Raw genomic sequence first — 13,634 nt, forward strand, 5'->3', positions numbered from 1 at the left:
TCCCACAAGGTATTTAGTCTCTCTGGCCTGTACAGTTTGAGCAGTAGGGTAGTGAAAGGAAAATCTGGAGAAGTAAGCAGGGGTAAGGGCTTCGTCTGCTGAAGATGAAAGTCAGTGAAGTCTACTTAAATATTACACCTGCAAAATATTCTTAAACTCAACACATTGTAGTGGGCAATCATTTCTAAACTGTGGACCTTGGGCAAATGACTTAATTGCTTTAAGTATGCTGCTTTGCTTTTAAAATGGGGATGATTATTTCTGCTTCATGTTTGTAGAGAAGAGTTAATAGTCTATGTGAAATCACTGAGCATAGAAGTAGCAGATAATCAATGGAAATTCATCTTTTATTCTCGCTTCTTTTCTTCCTTACCTTCTTCCGTTTGCAGTCTGACAATCGTGCCCTCCTTCTTTCTATCTGGAGATTTGCTGGGTTTACAGAAATGGTGGGTGTCTTGTGTGGCTTCACATCCTTGTTTATTAAGTGGATGACATTTAGAAAAACAATTTTGGGAAAGTTTTGTCCGCATAGCAGTAAATGTACCAGATTGCTACAATGTCCACAATTGATTGGATCTGCTTGCTGTTGCTGGGTGACATATTTAAATAATCCTGTCATAGACATGAAACATGAAGCAGTTTTGCAATTTGTAATCAGAACTTTACCCAACAAAACTATTGCAGCTGTGGTAGGATTGAATTCATTCTTGCATTCCCTCTCTCCCCAAACCTATCAAACTGTCAACAGCCTGCCTTTTGGGAAAAACTAGACATTGTTTTGCCATATGTTTTTCCCCTGTGTTACCATACTCAGTTCTTCTACTTGTGCTATAAAGATATCCTACATTTAAAAGAAGAGGTCATTTCCAATATACTTTGTTTAGGTAAAAAAAAAAAAATCTTAAAAAGATAAGGAACTTAATAGGCTTGAAGAGAATGAGTTTCCATAATGTTCTGAACTAGAGTTATTATTAGATTCTCACTGCTCCTGAACAAATTGGGTGTGGCATCCACATAGATGACTTTGGGGCCATGATTCTTCACAATCACCTAACTTGCTTGGTTCCTAGAGTAAGAAGAAAGTAGAACAGTTATCTAGTTTCCAACCTTCTGTCTTACACTTGAGTCCCTTCTGTAGCATTGCTGCCAGTTAACTATGGAACCTCTGCTTTAATAGATTCAGTGATATGATAGATACCCTCTATTGCTTAAGGCGATACCTTCCATCTTTGGACTGCTTCTATTATTTATAAGGTGATTCCTGATATTAAACTAAATATCATTTTATAACCTTTGGTCCCAGATTTATGACTTGTAGTCATATGGAATAAGTCACATCACTTTTTTCACCTCTAGACCTCTCAAATGTTTGGAACTGACTAACATTAGACAAAGTCTCTCACCCACTAGAATCTTCTTTACTCTCAGCTTAATATTTCCATTCAATTAGTGGTTGCCTATAAGAACTGATTTCATGTTTCTTTACCATGCATTTGAACATACTAGTCCATATATTTGTAAAGGGTAGCACCTAGAACGTTACGTATACTCACAATATGTTGCAACCCATGCAGAAGAGTCTCTGCTATCACCTATCTTGTTCTATTAATGGAACATAAGATCAGATTAGCTGCTTTTGCTGTCCACATCAATGCTATCCCATGTCAAACTTGCAATTGATTAAAACTCTAAATTTCCTATTATATGCCATCCTTGTTCTTTTAAGATTTTTGTTTGTGCTTTCTAATGTACCTTATATATCTACTGTCTTTTGCTGTCTCCAAACATGACAGATCATCCTTCTTTCTTCATCTAAATAATTGATAAAATTGTTGAACATTTAAGAACCAGATCTGCAGAAATAAACAAACCTACCAATATCATGATTCCAGATTTCTCTGCTCCTGAATGGTGAAGAAATAAATTTCTGTTGTTTTAAGCTAAAGAAAAAGAAAGGAAAAGAGAAAGAAAGAAGGAACAATGAAAGAAAAAACAGGAAGTTTTCCATTAGAACTATTCTAGTACAGCATTTCTTAACCTGGGATCCATGAATCAATAGGAACTTGGTAAATTTTATGCAAAATGTATACATATATGTGGGCTTCCCTGGTGGCTCAGCTGGTAAAGAACCCACTTGCCAATGCAGGAGACACAAGAGACATGGAGTTTGATCCCTGGGTTGGGAAGTTCCCCTGGAGAAGGAAATGGCAACCCACTCCAGTATTCTTGCCTGGAAAATCCCATGGACAGAGGAGCCTGGCAGGCTATGGGGTTGCAAAGAATCAGACATGACTTAGCATACATGCACACACACACACATGCATATATGTATTTTTTTCTATAGCAAATATCTATAGCTTTCATCATATTAAAGCTGTTCAAGGTCCAAAGAAATTAGGAACTTGTGTTCTAGAATGGCATGAAAATACTCTGACTAAAGTCACTCAGTGTTTTAAAAAAATAATATGAAGAGTTTCCAGCCAATGCTTATCCATATTCAATGCATGGGTGTAATAAAAAAACTTGTTAAATGCCTTTGTATATGTATACTCTGCATACCATACATCTCTGATTTTCAAGGTTATTGGCCATGTCAGAGAATAAAATGAAATTAGTATAAGTTAATAATCACTTACATTTTTAGTTGTTCCTGAACAATTATTTTAATAATCTGCTTTAGAATCTTTCCCATGACTCAAGTAGTCAATTATTCATTCAACAAGTAGTTGCTTAGTTCCTGCTCTGTGTTAGAAACTGTTTTAAGCACTGGGGCTAAAACGGAGAGCAAGACTGACAAGATCTTGGCTCCCATGGAGATGAGTGAGGGGTCAGGCAACAAGCAAACACACAAGTAAGAGCATTTCAGGTAATGGTGAATACTCTGAGGAGGATAAAATCAGGAAATGGAATAGAAAGTGACTAGAGTAGGGCATGGAGAAGGAAATGGCAACCCACTCCAGTATTCTTGCCTGGAGAATCCCAGGGACTGGGGAGCCTGGTGGGCTGCCGTCTGTGGGGTTGCACAGAGTCGGACACGACTGAAGAGACTTAGCAGCAGCAGCAGAGTAGGGCAGGACAGTATTACTAGATAAGTTAGGGAAGGCATCTATTAGAGGATGGTATTTTAGCTGAGATCTGGTTGATAAGGATTTAGTTTGCAAGGATTTAGTTTAGTTGACAAGGTTTGTGTAAGGGGAGAACCCTCTAGGCAAAGATAACAGCAGGGAACTTCCCTGGTGGTCCAGTGATTAAGACTTTGCCTTCCAATGCAGAGGGTGTGGGTTTGATCCCTGGTCAGGGAGCTAAGATCCCACATGCCTTGTGGCCAAAAACCAAAACATAAAAAACAGAAGCAATATTTTAAAAAGACAATAAAACATCAAAAATCTTAAAAAACAAAAAAAGAATAACAGCAATGCAAAGGCCCTGGGGCAAGAACAGTCTTGGTGTGTTCAAGGACAGAAGATCAAAGTGGTTGAAATATAGTGAACAATGGAGCAATAATGAGTAATGGAGTTTAAGAGGGAGACCACATGGTAAGAGCAATGGTAGAGTGTAGACTGTGTTCTAAGTACAGGGAGCATTGTATGAAGCAGCAGTGTTTCATGGTCTGATTTACGTTACTCAAAGAGTCTAGCTGCTGTATACAGAGAATGAATTTTAAGGCAAGAATGAAGGCAATTTGCCTATATTTAATTCTGGAATCTATCTTCTCATCTTAAAAAAAAAATAGGAAAAATCAAAAAGAATGCATCTCCAGCACTCATCCATGATTTCATCTCTTCTCTGTGATTCCTCAAAGACAGTGAATATAGCTTGACCAATTTTATACATTCTTGGATTTAATTCATACATCCCAGAAGATTGAAAGCCATTTATAAACACTAGAACACTGAGTTTTTGCCTGTGTGTGTGCATTTTATAATCTTTTCAGCCATCTTAGTCTTAAGTTATTTCTTAGCAATGGTTGTTCTTTACATTTTTCAACCTGAAAATAATTCTCTTTGACACAGAGAACAGAAACAAAACAGGACTTAAAGGAGTCTACTTTCCTCATGTTATCCATCACCCTGGACAGCTCTCTGGTTTATTTAGGTATTCACTTCTATTTCTTTCTGCTACCTCAGTATAATTTACAATTGTATAGTTTGAATTGTCTTTTTGAGAGTTTCCTTGAACCATATCTTGAATTCCAATATTCCCTTCTAGCTCAGCCATTTACTACCTTAGATAAAGCATTTAACCTCTCTATCTCCAATTACTCAACTATAAAATGGAGACAATAATATCTATCTCATAGAGTGTGGTGAGGATTTAATGAATTAAACATATAAAATGCTTTGAACAATGCCTGTCACTTACAAAGTGTTCAGTAAATGTCAGCTACGATTATCATTATTACTCTTAAATTATATTTTGGGCATGAGCTTCAGATTCTATACCTCCTACATACTACTTTAGTATGGCAGCCTTGCCATGTCTATTTCCAGATTCAATTTTAGAGTTTCTTGACTACTTTTTTTTCTGTTTACTTCTTCTGTATCGATTCCTGTGGCAACTCTTGGAGGGAAGTTGTGCAGACCTGAGTTCTAAGTTTATTTTATTTTTAAAAAAATCTTTGACTGTACTGGGTCTTTGTTACAGCACTCAGGCTTAGTTGCCTCACTGCATGTCGGACCTTAATTCCTGGACCAGGGATCAAACCCATGTCCCCTGCATTGAAAGGTGGATTCTTAACTACTGGACCATCAGGGAAGTCCCCTAATTTACATCTTGACTCTGACATTTACTAGCCCTGTACTAGCTCTGATCTCAGTGTCCTTTTTAGTAAAACAGGAATAATTATTTTCCATTTAATGTCTTTCATTTTTGGGTAGATTGACTGGGAAAGTATATGTAAAGCTAACAAAGAGCATGATATATGGCTCAATAATTTCAAACCTTCTTCCTTTATCAGTGTTTTCGTGTTGCCCCAACTTTGTTGGGAGAGAATTCTTCTTGGAGTAAGATGCTCAAAACAGGATTGTTCCTTTGACCTGGCCTTCTGGCCAGCTGAGCTGCCCCTCCCATTACTAACTTTATATCCATTCTTTGGCAGTTCTTGGCAGTTTGCTGCCTTTGAATGGCCAGTGGTTATGCTGAATTTCCTGATATTTGGCATTCTCCCATTGTATTAATGGTGCTATCTTGAATGAGATTCAATTTATAATTTATGTCATAATCAATTTCATTTTCAGGGAAAAAATACATGTTCAATGCAAATGCTATTCAATAGTAATTCATCTAATAATGTTACTTTGATCCATTTTCCTGTTACTTTTGTTTGCTCTACACCAGCCATGGTTTCCCCATCGGTAAAATGAGAGTGATGACTATACCTAACTCATAAGGTGTTGGTGAAATTAAATAAGAAATTCAGGTACAGTACTTAGCACAGTGTCTGACTCATGGTAAGCACTCACTAAATGGTAGCTATGTAGACATCGATATATAGGAATGCATAATTATGGACATCTAAATCATGGATATGGCATGCTTATGCATGCTCAGTGAAACAGTCGTGTCCAATTCTTTGTAACTCCATGGATTGTAGCCCACCAGTCTCCTCTGTCTATGGGATTTTTCAGGCAAGAATACTGGAGTGGGTGCCATGCCCTCCTCCAGGGAATCTTCCCGACTCAGGGATCAAACCTGTGTCTTTTACATCTAACTTGCATTGGCAGGCAGGTTATCACTTTACCACCTGGGAAGCCCATATGGATAAGGACCTGACTTCAATTCTCAGTGATGCTGCTTATTGGTTATACTAGGGATCACCATTCCTTTTGATTATCATTGAAAATTTATTGCTCTTAATCTCTCCCCTGTTATATAACTGTCTTCCTTGTTATATAACTGTCTGCATTACTGCATGTATTCCAGTAGAGAGATAGTTATTTGTCTCTGCCCTTGGGTGGGGTAAGTCTCCTTACTTCAATGAAACAGGAAAATTTATTATCTCCCTTTTACAGATGAGGAAAACTGGAGCTCAAAGAAGCATATCATTTGATCATTTAATATACCTGCTGAATCATAATTTCTCCTAATCAGCAAAGCTGAGCCTTTGTCTCGAGGCACCTCAATTCCAACCAGTCCTGAGGCTCCGCTCTAATCCAAACTGTGTTATCCTGAGGCTTTGCCTGGCAGTGGCCAGCCTCTGGTGGTCTTTTCCTACAAAGCATTGAATCCTATTCCTTAGACCCACCATTTGCTGGCTCAAGATGTCTGTTTTGAATAAACCACTCATCCTAGACTGTGGTGTTTCTACCTTCCTGGTTTCAACTATCATCTGGTTGGAAGCCTACTTCTAGGCTTCACAAGGAAATTTATTTTTCTGGCTAATGAGGCCAGTTGGAACAAGTATGAGGTATCCACATCCTATCCTGTTGTTTATTCCTCCTCTTGTGCCTGTGCTGATAGAATTCCATCAGGCTTTATGCCTGAACCCACAATGAACAAGAAAAGGATAATTTCAGTCTGTGTGGATGAATCTTCTCTGGATAAGGCCCTTCTTGAGTCTTTTTTTTAAAAGTATATATATATTTTATTGAAGTATAGTTGACTTACAATGTTTCAGGTTCACAGCAAGGTGATTCAGTTACACAAATACATATATATTATTTTTGAAATTATTTTCCATCCTAGCTTGTTACAAGGTGTTGACTCTGGTTCTCTGTGCTATATGGTAAACCTTTGTTGCTTGTTGCATATTTATTTTTTAAATTAGAAATCTAGCATTCTATTCATACTAAGTCAAACAAGTGGAATCAAAATGTCATAATTTTTTTTAGTTAGGCAAAAATTCATAAGTTTTCTAAAATATATATATTATACATATTTTTATATATGTATACAAAAGCTTTTCTACTACACTTGATAAAGGCTTGAGAAAGAACATTAAAAAAAAAAGAAGAGATGGAGAAATTGGAGAACATAAACTAAATGAAATGGGAGCACTGAATATGAAATAGAAAAAGTGAAACAAACTAGATAAAAGTAAAAAGATCATCATATAGTCCAGTTGTTTTTAAACATGACTGCTCATTAGAAACATATCTGGAGCTCTGGAGAAAAAAAGCAATACCTGAGCATTTGTATTTTTCTTTTTTTTTTTTTCCATTTATTTTTATTAGTTGGAGGCTAATTACTTTACAATATTGTAGTGGTTTTTGCCATACATTGACATGAATCAGCCATGGATTTACATGTATTCCCTATCCCTATCCCCTCTCCCACCTCCCTCTCCACCCGATCCCTCTGGGTCTTCCCAGTGCACCAGCCCCGAGCACTTGTCTCATGCATCCCACCTGGGCTGGTGATCTGTTTCACCCTTGATAATATACATGTTTCAATGCTGTTCTCTCGAAACATCCCACCCTCGCCTTCTCCCACAGAGTCCCAAAGTCTGTTCTGTACATCTGTGTCTCTTTTTCTGTTTTGCATATAGGGTTATCGTTACCATCTTTCTAAATTCCATATATATGTGTTAGTATACTGTATTGGTCTTTATCTTTCTGGCTTACTTCACTCTGTATAATAGGCTCCAGTTTCATCCATCTCATTAGAACTGATTCAAATGTATTCTTTTTAATAGCTGAGTAATATTCCATGGTGTATATGTACCACAGCTTCCTTATCCATTCGTCTGCTGATGGGCATCTAGGTTGCTTCCATGTCCTGGCTATTATAAACAGTGCTGCGATGAACACTGGGGTGCACGTGTCTCTTTCAGATCTGGTTTCCTCGGTGTGTATGCCCAGAAGTGGGATTGCTGGGTCATATGGCAGTTCTATTTCCAGTTTAAGAAATCTCCACACTGTTCTCCATAGTGGCTGTACTAGTTTGCATTCCCACCAACAGTATAAGAGGGTTCCCTTTTCTCCACACCCTCTCCAGCATTTACTTCACTGTACATTTCTCTACTTATTAACTCTGTTCAACAATCTGGGAAAGAATCATACACCACTCTTTATTTACCAATGTGAAAAAATGACTTTGTCCAAATTAATAATAATTTCCAATGTCAGGACCCTAATTCTGTACGTGATGCATGTTTCTTTCAAAATTCTTCAATAAATAAATTGATACGTTAAAACTAGAGCCACTTTCCTTTTACACTTGCATCTATCTGGGGTAGGGATGAGGGATTTAAAAATGAAAGCAAATCCTATGGCTGGTGTAATGATTACTTGTATGTCTCTTTATTTTTATGAAGATCTCCTTATAAGGACAAATTTTACCATTCTCTGCTGTAATTATGGTCTTTGTGATGAAAAGTAACTTACCTAATGTGAAAGATACTATCAGATGTTGACATTCCAGGGAAAGTTCACTTTAGCTATTAGTGTTCCAAAATAGAAGAGAGTGCCATTTTTGAGGGAAAATAATAAGAGAGAAGATGAATACTGAAGAGTGAAACCAGCTTTCAGTCTTTGGATATGATGGAATTGAAGTAATTTTTAACTCTAAGGATTTCTGAGATGTCTTTTGCTATGGCAACTAACACCATAGAGTTTATATTGTTGATGGGAAAAGAGATTAAACTTTTATGTTCTGATCTATTAAATTGATCTAAATTCTGTAGAGATATATATCAAGGGATCAGTACAGTGGGTTCTAAGCTTCTTGATGAGCTTTATTTATGGTTTGAAATTTATTTTGGTACTGAAAGGGGCTTTAAAGTGTTATTATTTTAATCTCTAAATCTTAATGGAGATAAATGGCCTTGGTTTTGTGAAACCCTACTCTTGTGGGAGTTGGTAATTTATTGTGAAATGTTGGAACATAGGTAATTAAAATACAGATGTTAGTGATCAATCACCTTACAAGTGATTGTCTTTGATGTGCCCAGTACTGTGTTTGCAGTTGTGCTAAATATAATTTGCAATTTATTTGAAAGAGGCAAGATTGAGGGAGATGGCATTTGATATTTCCTGTTATATATTCTTGTATGCATGTGTGTGTGCTAAGTCGTTTCAGTCGTGTCTGACTCTGTGCGACCCTATGGACTGTAGCCTGTCAGGCTCCTCTGTCCATGGGATTCTCCAGGCAAGAATACTGGAGTGGGTTGCTGTGCTCTCCTCCAGGGGATCTTCCCAACCCAGGGATTGAACCTGTGTCTCTTACATCTCCTGCATTGGCAGACAGGTTCTTTACTGCTAGCACCACCTGGGAAGCCCTATATTCCTGTATAGGTGTCTTCAGAGTTTTTACTCTAAATTGAACCTAAGGCAGGTGGACAAAGGCAAGTCTGAAAAGTGAGCTAGAAGTTTGCTTACTGTGAAATATTATAAGGTTTAGTTTCATGACTTAGAAAATTTGAGGAAAGACAGTGATGGGAAAAACAATCAAACCAGGGCTCAGATGTACTCCTAATTAGATTTATACCTCAGTTTTAGTTTGGGGTATTATTTTCTCAATCAGGAAAATTAAAGTAACATGGCAGGAGAGAGGCTCAGGAGGGTGATGGACTCCGGATAGGGACTTGGCTTCCTTTCTTTTTGATAATTGCTCTCTCTTTCCTGATATCTGAGCACTCTCACATTTCACATTTCTAATCAAAGTGAATTCCTTTTCCCCTAAACTCTTGGTGGCATGAACACTGCTTATTTAAAAAAAAAAAATTATTGGAGTATAGTTGCTTTTTTTAAATTGGAGTATAGGTCTTCCCTGGTGGCTCAGTTGGTAAAGAGTCTGCCTGCAATGTGAGAGACCTGGGTTCAATCCCTGGGTCAGGAAGATCCCTGGAGAAAGGAATGACAACCCACTCCAGTATTCTTGCCTGGAGAATTCTATGGACAGAGGAGCCTGGTGGGCTACAGTCCATGGAGTCACAAAGAGTTGGACATGATTGAGTGACTAACACTTTCACTACTTTCACTGTAATTGCTTTACAATTACAGTTTCTATTTCTGTTGTACAGTTGTACAATAAAGTGAATCAGCTATATATATACATATATCCCCTCTTTTTCAGATTTCCTTCCCATTTAGGTCACCACAGATCATTGAGTAGAGTTCCCTGTGCTACACATATATTCTCATTAGTTATCTATTTTATATATGTGAAGAAAGAAAAAGAAGTGTAAGTGAAAGTTGCTCAGTTGTGTCCAACTCTTTGTGGCCCATGTGACTGTAGCCCACCAGGCTCCTCTGTCCATGGAATTCTTCAGGCAAGAACTGGAGTAGGCTGCCTTTCCCTTCTCCAGGATCTTCCTGACCCAGAGATCACACCTGGGTCTTCTGAATTGCAGGCAGATTCTTTCCCGTCTGAGCTACCATGTGTATATGTCAACCCCAATCTTCCATTTTATTCTACCTGCTCCTTACCCCTGGAAACCATGAATTTGTTTTTATATCATATGATATCGCTTAAATGTGGAATCTAAAATAAAAGGATACAAACACCAGTCATTTTGAAACAAACTATCTTCAACTGCTGCTTATGTTGCTTAGTTTCCCTCATAGTGCTTTGCATATGGTAGGCAGACAAATATTTGTTTAAAACTGAAATATAGTTGATTTAACATATTCTATTGGTTTCAGCTGTACAATATATTCATTCAGTATTTTTACAGATTATATCCTGTTTATAGTCATAAAATATTAGCTATATTATCTAATGTACAATATACCCTTGTAGCATATTTCATAGTAATTTGTTCCTCTTAATCACTCAAATACTTTTCGATGGGTGGAATGGCACATTTGTAGCTATAGTGGAAAAAGAATTAAAGACTGGAGGTAAACCATCCTGATGAATCCATTCACTCACCTCTATCCAATAAAAGTTGTATTTTATCTGTTGTGTTTTATATTAAAAGTTGCATGTAGTTCATTGTAAATAATCCAAGCAGTATAGAAAATACAAAGAAGAAAGTATGAATCACCTAAAAGCAAGAAATTTGTGAGGATTACAGTCTGCATTTGTAAAATGGGGATTATAATAGTGCTTACATCATATGGCTGGTGTGAGGAAAAAATAAAGTGATGATGGGCCCAGAGAAAGTGTCTAATAAATGTTCATCATAATCTTCCTCATCACTATCATCATCATCACAATTAACTAAAGAAAGATGAAAATAAATAAAATTTAGAAACAGAGATGTTTTTGCAGTAGAAAAAGTGAAGAAGTGCCTATTCATTTGAGATCTACAGGAAGAGAAAGAATAATTATAGAAATAAACATGATATCTTAAGAGTAGATCAGGGAGAACATTTCAGGGGAATTTCACTTTAAGAAAATAGATCATTTCCTGAGAGCAAGAAGGTAGGGGTAGGAGGGGGAATTGAGGTTTAGAGGAGAGGAGAAGGTCTAGTCACAAAGGCTGTTGTTGTTTAGTTGCTCAGTTGTGTCTGACTCTTTTTGGACCCCATGGACTGTAGCCTGCCAGGCTTCTCTGTCCATGGGATTTCCCAGGCAAGAATACTGGAGTGGGTTGCCATTTTTTCCTCCAGGGGATCTTCCCAATCCAGGGATCGAACCTGCATCTTCTGCATTGGCAGGCAGATTCTTTACCACTGAGCCATCAAATCCATAGAATGTACATCACCAAGAGCAAACTCTAATGTAAATGACAGATTCTGGATGATTATGATGCATCAGTGTAGGTTTTCTAGTAATTTTCTAGCCAAGAAATTTTTGCAATTTTCTAGCCAAGAGATAATGGCAGCTTGTACTATGGTGGTGGGAAGTGCCATGTTCTGAATATATTTTGAAGATAGGGCTGGTGTGATATTCTGAAGCATTAGATGTGAGGTATGTGAGCGAGAAAGTAACCTAAAAGGACTCCAAGGATTCTAATCTAAGCAATTAGGTAAATGGTGATGTCATTTATTGAAAGGAGGCACACTAGGGGAGGAGCAGGCTTGGTGTGGGAATAAAGAATTCAATTTTGGACATGATAAGTTTGAAAGTGAAAGTGTCAGTTGCTCAGTCATGTCTGACTCTTTGCAATCCTATGGACTATAGCCACCAGGCTCCTCTGTCCATGGAATTCTCTCCAGGCAAGAATACTGGAGTGGGTTGCCATTCCCTTTGCCAGGGGATCTTCCCAGCCCAGGGATTGAACCCGGGTCCCCTGCATTACAGGCAAATTCTTTACTGTCTGAGCCACCAGGGAAGCAGCTGCTCATTAAACTTCTAAGTGAAGATACAGAGAAGACAGTTGGCTACACAAGTCTGGAGTGTAGGGGAAGTTTGGAACTAGAGATAAATTTTGAGAGTTTATGATATATCATTGTTGTTTTAGTTGCTATGCTTCTCTGATAGTTCAGTTGGTAAAGAATCCGCCTGCAATGCAGGAGACCCTGGTTCGATTCCTGGGTCGGGAAGATCTGCTGGAGAAGGGATAGGCTACCCACTCCAGTATTCTTGGGTTTCCTTTGTGGCTCAGTTGGTAAAGAATCTGCCTATAATGTGGGAGACCTGGATTGGGGAAGATCCCTGGAGAAGGGAAAGGCTATCCACTCCAGTATTCTGGCCTGGAGAATTCCATGGACTGTGTAGTCCATGGGGTCACAAAGAGTCAGACACGACTGAGTGACTTTCACTTTCACTTAGTCACTAAGTTGTGTCTGACTCTTTTACAACCTTATGGACTGTAGCCGGCCAGGCTCCTCTGTCCATGGGATTTTCCAGGCAAGAATACTAGAGTGGGTTGCCATTTCCTACTTCAAGGGGTCTTCCCAACCCAGAGACTGAACCCAGGTCTCCTGTGCTGTAGGTAGTCTCCTGCATTGCAGGCATATTCTTTACTGACTGAGCCACCAGGGATATTGGTTTTGCTTTCTTCAGTAAGACAAATCGAAATATAAAAAATAATATATCCCTTTTCTCACTCATAACTCCTTGAAGTTGAGTGAGAAAAAGGATATATTATTTTTTTATATTTCAATTTGTCTTGCTAAAGAAAGCAAAATCAGTGGCTGTCAGGAGCAAATCTTAAGTTAATAAATTGAACACATGAGTCTCATGTTTGAAGATGGGGATGGTTACTTATTTATTTTTGACTGCTCTGGGTCTTTGCTGCTGTGTGGGCTCTTGTTGCCGTGAGTGGGGTCTACTCTCTAGTTGCAGTGCAATTCTCATTACAATGGCTTCTCTGGTTGCAGAGCATGGGCTCTAGGCTCACAGGCTTCAGCAGCTGCAGCACATGGCCTCTACAGTGGTAGTTGTAGCTTAACAGGCTTAGTTGCTCCATGGCATGTGGGGTCTTCCTGGACCAGGGATCAAATCCACATGTCCTGCATTGGTAGGTGGATTCTTTTACCACTTGGCCACCAGGTAAGCCCAGGGCTGGTTAAACATGTGCTGGGATAGAGCTCTTAGTAACTCTAGCTTTTGATAGGAAAATCTATATGTCTCCTATGGATATTTTACAGATATCTTAGACTCAGACTTCACTTGACTGGCTTGGTTGGAGATAAGGGCATTTTGGTTAGCTAGATGTGTAATTGTTGTTTTATTTTGTTTATTTAAAAAATTATCCATTTACTTATCTGATTGTGTCAGGTCTTAGTTGCATCATTCAGAGTAGCTTTTGTTGCAGCGCACAGACTCTCTAGTTATGGCATGCAGGCTTAGTTGCTCTGTGG

Source organism: Odocoileus virginianus, unplaced genomic scaffold (assembly GCF_023699985.2).
Source record: "Odocoileus virginianus isolate 20LAN1187 ecotype Illinois unplaced genomic scaffold, Ovbor_1.2 Unplaced_Scaffold_1, whole genome shotgun sequence".
NCBI lineage: Eukaryota > Metazoa > Chordata > Mammalia > Artiodactyla > Cervidae > Odocoileus > Odocoileus virginianus.